Genomic DNA, 8,763 nt, shown 5'->3' on the forward strand with positions numbered 1-8,763 from the left:
CTAACCTTTTCATGCCAGTGGTCATGCATGTGTACAGAGAACGGGGGAATGTAGGAGGCGTGTGTGTGTGTGTGTGTGTGTGTGTGTGTGTGCGTGTGTGCGTGTGTGCGTGCGTGCGTGCGTGCGTGCGTGCGTGCGTGCGTGGGTGGATGTGGAAGAGATACTTTCAACCTAGACTGCATGTGGCCCATAGCACTTACCCTACCCCCTTAGACAGCACTTTTTAGACTTAGATAGCATTTGAAACAGACTTATAGCATGTCATGTAGACAGCACAATAATTGCATTGTATGTAGTCATAGCACTTCATAGTATATATGTACAGCATACTATAGTATATATGTATAGTTTATATGTATAGTGTCATTATATAGATATTGTAGAAGCCATCCTCACTGTTTTGTATGTCTATTTATTATTATTATCACAATTGTTGTAGTTATTATTTGGCATTATTGGGTATTGGTTTGATGGGTTATTATGTATTTGAATCACTGTTTGGACACCAAGGGCACGCCTCCCCAGGCCTAATTGATTGATGGAAAGCATAGGCCTGGGTGATTGGGGAGCGGCATGCACCTGGTGGACAAACCAGTTTTTACCAGACAGACAGAGAGAAAGACAGCACAGCACAGAGATCATGCCATAAGGAAGAGAAGATGTTTGTATTGTAATGTATCACTGCACTTCAAAAGGAAAGTAAATGCAACCAAAAATGACATTGAACCTGTGGACAATCTGTTTCTTTGATCTGCGTACATCCAAAGTCTCTGGGTGCATCAGTGGGTTTGTTGGCAATGTGGAAATGTTTGGAACCAACAAAAGAGCCACAACATAGTAAAAACCTGGTCCTATTGGATTAAGATGTCGCAATATTGGACATTCTGGGACAACAAGGGAACACAAGTGGACGCAACAAAGACTCATCAATTTTAGTAGCCTGGTATGAAGCTGTATAGGAAAACAGCAATAACTATTGGAGTTATTTTATTTTCGTGTTTTTCCACTGCTTAACTTTTATTGGTGACTTGTTTGCTGGCCATTTGCTGCACTGCCGTCCATTATTATTCTTGTTTTGTCACTGCCGGACTTTTACTAGTGACACACCTATTTTGCACTGCCTTTATTTATTTGGGCATTTGCATTTGCGCTGCTGCACTTTCTTGGAAGTTTACACTGCACTGCACTTTACGTGTGGTAAAAAGGGAATTGCAATGTCAGACTCTGATGTCACAAGAGCAGGAAGCGATGGTGCGCTACAACCCGTAGAAGACTGGTGGGGACCGTGGGAAGATCCTCCAGAGCTCAGTCGAAAGGAAATTGAAAATCTAGTACAAAAGTGGATGGCACGAGAGATGGAGAGGGAGCACAGAGAAAGCATTTTGGCCACATATGACGTGGTGGAAGAAGATGCACTCCCAGGAGAGGATAGCAGAGAGACATGGCAGGAAGGAGAGGACAGTGTCTCCGAGCCGAAGATCCCTCAGGCTCTGGAGGAGAATATTCTGCAGCTGAAAGAGATCCGACAGGAACAGCTGACCGACCCTGCAGAAGAGGACGGGGAGGACGGTGAGAATGAGATGGCTGTGGAGACGGGCGGCTCATCCTGCCCAGGAGAAGCGAGAGCAGAAGGAGAAGGAGGATAATGTGCCAAAGGAAAGGGACCACCACCTGCTTTGCTTCCTGTGGTGGCTTGAAGGCTACATCAAGGCTTCTCCAGACCATTGAGAGCTTTGACCTTTCTTTTATCCATCTTTCCCTTTCTTTCTTTCTTTTTTGCAGTTTCAACAAAAAAGAAGAATCAGTCAAGCTTAAATACAACACACATACCACATACCTTTGAATGTTTTATGTGTTTATGGCTTCTTTGAAATGTATTTAGTAATTGTGTCCATACTGTGCACAATTAGGGGGGAGTGTAGAAGCCATCCTCACTGTTTTGTATGTCTATTTATTATTATTATTATCACAATTGTTATTATTTGGCATTATTGGGTATTGGTTTGATGGGTTATTATGTATTTGAATCACTGTTTGGACACCAAGGGCACGCCTCCCCAGGCCTAATTGATTGATGGAGAGCATATGTAGGCCTGGGTGATTGGGGAGCGGCATGCACCTGGTGGACAAACCAGTTTTTACCAGACAGATAGAGAGAAAGACAGCACAGCACAGAGATCATGCCATAAGGAAGAGAAGATGTTTGTATTGTAATGTATCACTGCACTTCAAAAGGAAGTGCAGTGAACCTGTGGACAATCTGTTTCTTTGATCTGCGTACATCCAAAGTCTCTGGGTGCATCAGTGGGTTTGTTGGCAATGTGGAAATGTTTGGAACCAACAAAAGAGCCACAACAGATATGTTCTAGTTACGTTCTTAGCTTACGCATGTTTCTTGATAAATGCATTTTATATATGTGATGTATTCCCATGCTTTTTTGTTCTTGCTTAATGTAAATCTCTCTGGATTAAGCGTCTGCTAAATGCCTTAATTGTAAATTGTGTCAGTCTGCTACTCGCAGTATGAACTAGTCTAGCATGTTCTAATAATATGAAGTTCAATCCATTGGTTTATTCAGCATAGATTCAGACACCTGTGAGATCTCATTTATACATTTGATCCAGAATGGTGCAGCTGTCCAGTTCATTTGAGTTACTCTTATGTTTTTGCTACATAAAGAGAGACTTTAGGAGAGGTTTAAGTCTTTAAGCACTTTGATGTTGTCTGTTTAAAGCCACAGTAGTTATGGCTCCAGGTGACACATTGTGAATGTACGACAGACTAAGGACAATATATGTATATTTTCATGGAAAAAATGAGAATCGTGATCTCAATTCTTGTGAAGGAAAATCCAGATTCACATTTGAGCATGAATAGTGCAACACTGTTTTTGTTCACTATTTTCATCAGTGCTAAACCCCTTATCCCTGAACTTCTTTGCCTTTTTATTTTATTTTGAAAAACATTTTTTAATCGTTAAAATAGCCAATCTACAAGCTCACAATGTGTCGATGTAGATCTACAAGCTCACAATGTGTCCATGTAGATCTACAAGCTCACAATGTGTCGATGTAGATCTACAAGCTCACAATGTGTCTGTAGAACAGTTTGAATGTTTTTCAAAATGGTAAAAACAAAAAAAGGCAAAGAAGTTTAAGGATACGGGTTTAGCACTGATGAGAATAGTCTGACAGACAGACAGACAGACAGACAGACAGACAGACAGTGTGTCTCACAGACAGACAGACAGACAGACAGTGTGTCTCACAGACAGACAGACAGACAGACAGTGTCTCACAGACAGACAGACAGACAGTGTGTCTCACAGACAGACAGACAGACAGTGTGTCTCACAGACAGACAGACAGACAGTGTCTCACAGACAGACAGACAGACAGACAGTGTGTCTCACAGACAGACAGTGTGTCAGAGATGATGTGTATAGTATAGTGTACCTGCCAAAAGGCTCATGGAGAGGCACCGACACCAAATCAATCCAATCAAAGCCTGATTGAATGGCAGGTTGTTCACTGGCCACACACAGGTGTGGGAGGCTATATAAGTGGCCTAGCTGCACTCATTTCTGCATGCCCAGATCACCACTGCTGCCTGTCTCCCAAACTGCCTCATTTCTGCATGCCCAGATCACCACTGCTGCCTGTCTCCCAAACTGCCTCATTTCTGCATGCCCAGATCACCACTGCTGCCTGTCTCCCAAACCTCCACATTTCTGCAACCCTCCACTTGTGTGCGTCCAAGAATAAACGTAAGTCTGTGGATCATTTAGCCACTGTAGGATACATGTTTGTTCTTCCCTGCATAGCAGGGGTTAACAAGCAAGCACATATCTAGAGACAATGTATTCTGGACTGCACATGTAGGCTATATGTTTGAGCTGTTGCTCGACCACTTGAACTGTTTGACCTGAAACTATAAGCAGTGCATTTAAGTTATGTTTATTCACCTTTTGGTCTATTGATTATCTTGAATATAATGTTTATCAATCAACTTTATTTATTCAGACTTGGGTCCAGTTAAAAACAAACATAAAATCGCACATACAAACAGGAACACCCCTATCCCTTTTAAAAACAGCAGTTTTATAGTAAACTGTCATATCAGTGCTTCCAACAAGCAGACCGATACCTAGTTACACTGAGGCTGGGGTTACACAGCAGCAAAATAACAGTTCTGTGACTCATTGAGCCGACGCATACATTTGTACATCAAGTTTCTCAGTAGCCTAATGCATGAAGTATACACACCCACATTACAGAATAACTCCCTTGCACTGCTCCACCTTGTTTTTTTCAACAGTACGCATGCAATCATTATAAGCAACCTGCAGTTTATGCATGCTTGCTTTCTTAAATTTAACCCACAAGGGGGCAGTATACAGGCGAGTGCAGTATGCTCTGAAAAGCTTTACCTTCACCTCAAGTGAACATGAGTGGAATTTCCTTCCCAGCATGTTCGCCTGAGCATATAGTATTCGACGCTGTCTATACAGGTCCTCATCAGACAATTGGTCAGTCAACACATACTTAGCTTTACTGCAAGTAACACATGTCCCAGATACTTAGCTTTACTGCAAGTAGATAACACTTGATCTGACAAGTCCTATCCTAACCTTGAGTATGTCTGATTTATGTAATCTTATTTGATGCTTTAAGTATTACATGATTTAACCAATTGCATCATGACTTATGCTTATTATGAATGTTTGTTTTCATTATGAATATTTCTTATTGCCAATCTTGAATATGAATTTAATTGCTATTTAGTTTATTGGATATGTTTATTTATACCAAATATTGTATATTTGTGTTTCCTTTGTACAGCACACACACATCATTAAAACGGAAAACCGAATCCTCTTTCTATGGTCAGCCTGGCCGGTGGCCTTGCCTGTTCCCCACATTGTCAGTCACAAACCTGAACCTATTTCCGAGAGACACTCTTTCAGTACAGTTTAGCAAAGGGTCTTTTGAAGAAAACGCAAAATGTGAGAATAGCTAAGCTTGTCGGGCAGAAATGGGCTGGGCCTATACAGCGAGTTGTCATGAGCCAAGGAATACAGGAGAAGTGTTTTTGACTGTACAATGTACAGTTCAGGAGTTGTAGGCTGAAAGATGAAGTGGCCTATAGTACCACCACAAGGCCAATGTGAAAAGTGCCAGAAAACTGGTGCCAGAGATTAGCTGCTCAGATGGGCAAAAGTGTAATAACTAAACCAAACATTTATTTCACTTTTATTCTCAGTGTGAAGAAATGGCGTCTGCCAGCTGTCTCCTGTCTGAAGAGCAGTTCCTGTGTTCTATCTGTCTGGATGTGTTCACTGATCCAATCAGCACTCCATGTGGACACAACTACTGCAACACCTGCATCACACATTACTGGGACACTAAGGATGTGTGTTAGTGTCCACTCTGCAACAGCACTGAGGGCACAACTGTACCTACAGTAAGCACTTGCTTGTATTAGCACAATGATATGCTGCCAAAAAGTCATAACCTTATTGTTGCCTTTAGGGAAACACACGTAATCCCTGTTGACCCAAAAGCTGCAAACTTGACTTTTTTGTGTTCTTTTTTGTAGAGGAGATCGCAAGAGATTTGACATCGAAACGTTGTTTGAAGCAGCGGGCAGCGGGCAGCGGGGATGTCATGAAGCTGGACGGCCTTCATCAGTACCTGAAGAAGAACATGAAGAAACTCACCAACTCAGAGTGTGAGACACACTGTTGTCATACTGTAGTTCAACAGCTGTTCTCTCTCGGTTGAGACCAGATTCTACAGAATGTCTTCTAAATCATGACAGTTTTCTGAAAAACCTATGGTTCTCAGACTTTTTCATGTCAAGGACCCACATAATTATCTTTATTTGGCCGCCGACCCCCATCTGAAAAATAGGTTGTTGTTCCAGGAACACCCCCAAATATTTGAGTTAAAAATGCTCACTGTGAAAGAATACATTCAAAAGATTCGCACACATTTTCACGATTTAAAAAACATTGCAGATTTACAAGCTCGCGGTGAATGTGTGTCACGCCACGGGCTTTCAAGATTTGTCGCTCGTGTCTCTCGTTTTTGTCTTTCTGCTAGTCTGAAAGAAATTTCAGTCTGTACCCTGATCGGGCACAGATTATGGCTTGTGCCAAGTGAGGGGCCATGCGCTAATGGGGGCCCCTGTCTGTTAGCCTGGCTAATAAGCCAGACTCAAATCACACTGTATAGGCAATTATTTTTTTGCTAACGGCTGATTCGCGTCTGGCTTATTAGCCAGGCTACTTGTTAAAGGGCAGCGGTGGCCGAACGGTTTGCGGCGCGGTCTTGATACCGGAAGGTCGCCAGTTCGAATCCCCGGACCGGCACGTTAAAATTAAGGCCTTGAACCCCAACCATGAAATGTTCTATGAGCAGGGCGTGGCTGTAAACAAGCATCTCGAGCTTAGTCCACTTACCCTGGGTAAATAAAGAGCTTTGCTTTGCTTTGCTTTGTCTGTCACGCTTCCAACAAGCTACGAAGTGAGTAGATTGGACTTTCCGTTCCAGAGATAGTGGCTAAAACATCTTGAAAACGGACGATTTTCGATTGGGGGAGTTTTGGGAGGCCTTTGTGATTTATTTTGTGCACAGGGACTATATTCACTTGAATCCCTCCATGTCCCTGACCCTGTCTCTGACCCTGTCTCTGAATGCGTCCATGTCTCTGACCCTGTCTCTCACAACTCTATAGCCTCAGATACATATACGTTCTGAAAAGCTATGAGATTGATCTTGTTCAATTATACCACTGCATGTTCACAATCTCAAAACTAGTGTCCTACTACAAATAATAAAGTATATGAGAGACAAAATTGTAAATAATCAACATATTCTGTGTACTGTATGGTGGGTCGTTACAGAATTGGAGGACAATTTATGCATCAGCATTCACACTGCAAACACACAAAGCTGTGCATAAACACGTCATAAACCATTCATATAATAATCTGATTCGTCCATCTCAGGCACCCTTTTTATGAGCTATCTTTAGTCACTGTGTGCTATGCTTGGAACCTGAACACTCACTTGGGTTTCGTTCCTGTGGCATGTTTATAAGTCAATGTTTAGGCCATTCCTTCCGTTTCTCTGTAGGACATTTGGGGCTGTGCTCATGACCGGATGTCATTTCCTCTGTTATGTGACTCATGATTCTTCCTCTGGTGAGCTACATAGTGTTGAACACATGTTGTGGAACACAATTTCAATGCATATTTACTATTATCTAAAGTATGTTGATTTAAAAAAATCTTCTATTAATGATTACAAAAGACATCAGCAAATTAATACAACATTTTCTTTTTTAAATATAATGGCTGTCAAGACCAATATATTTACAAATATCTTGGAAGATGTTTTCTACAACTAAAGATAAAGAAACTATATTGTGCATTCAATTTGTCTCTTACATTTTGTCTCAGAAGTATAATTTATACACAAGTGCATGATTTAGTATTTTATTATTTCACATTTCAGGGGGGGAACAGTAAGTCCTTGGAATGACTCATGCATTGATGTGTGAGTCCACCAGGTCAAACAGCTCTCCGTTCAGTTCAGTTCAGTTTTATTTTCAGAATGTTGGACATACAGTACAAACATAACAAACATTATTTTCATTTTCTTTCTTTGTTTTTTTCCCTTATTTTGAGTCTGTTTCTTGTATCCTGTCCAAATATCCGAAAAGGAGCTGAGGAGAAGCCATAGGCTTGTCGGGCCCTACCCCTGGAGTCCATTTGCATATTTAGGTGCACATGTGTTGTAGACTGATATCTCCATATTGATGTGTGAATCCACCAGGTCAAACAGCTCTCCATATTGCCATTGAGAGGAGGAGTCAGTATTATGTGGAGCTGTTGGTTAAGAAAGGAGCCGACTTACATGCCAAAGCCTGTGGGAAGTTCTTCCAGCCACAAGATGGCCCCAGCTTCTACTTTGGTGAGTGCTCTAGCTTTCTCTGGCCATTACATGACGGTGTAGGGTGAAATCACACCTGAGCTATAATCTGAGAAATATGGGAGGGGATGGAGAGGGGAAGGCTTCCCCTCCCCATCCCCTCCCCTACTGGGCAGGGTCTTTCCTTATCTTTTACATGAGTTGGGCGTGTTATAATGTAGTAGACTCTGGAAATGCATTCCAGCAGCCAGCTCGTAGCATGGCTCGTTAGGCAATAGACTTTCAAATTTGACTAAAATTAAATTAAATTTCATTCCAAAAACTATGACTAAAGTAAAATAGAAATTTGCTGCTAAAAACAACACTGATGCATTAAAAAATCCCACTTATGACTGCAACAAATAGCTTAAGTATAGCGATGCTCTATTCTATGAGGTCTGCTGGGTAAACTGGACGACAAGGACCATTCTACTAAACAGAGCCCATGGCAAGACATTTGGGATCAATAGAAGTAGGAACACGAGCCCATCTAGATCGGACCATCCGGACCCCCCCCCCCCCCCCCCCCCCCCATCTCCCCCGCCCCGTCTTCGTCGTAGAAATCGTTAAAAGAATCAGCGGATGCAGCCCTGACGGCGAGGGGGAGGGGCTCGCTCCAGGAGGAGGCGGGGCTACCGTCCGCGGCGGTGTACCCATACAGACACCGGTAGTTGCCCTGGTGGGTGTGGTCTGCTGCGCGTTGCAGGAAGCAGGCTGAGCCGTGGGCGGATGGCCTTCGGTCTATGTCCGTGGAGTCGAGCCTGAGGTCGAAGTGACCGTCAGGGT

General features: G+C 42.6%; 1 long non-coding RNA gene across 1 annotated transcript; it reads left to right on the top strand.

The window, feature by feature from the left end:
- The first annotated feature begins 3,599 nt into the window (after positions 1-3,599).
- On the top strand, positions 3,600-7,437 carry LOC306918266. The gene is made up of 3 exons (XR_013789315.1): positions 3,600-3,767; positions 5,264-5,464; positions 5,600-7,437. It is a non-coding gene; the product is annotated as an uncharacterized lncRNA (long non-coding RNA).
- The last annotated feature ends 1,326 nt before the right edge of the window (positions 7,438-8,763 follow it).

This window comes from Electrona antarctica, assembly GCF_951216825.1.
Source record: "Electrona antarctica genome assembly, contig: scaffold_123, whole genome shotgun sequence".
Taxonomy (NCBI): domain Eukaryota; kingdom Metazoa; phylum Chordata; class Actinopteri; order Myctophiformes; family Myctophidae; genus Electrona; species Electrona antarctica.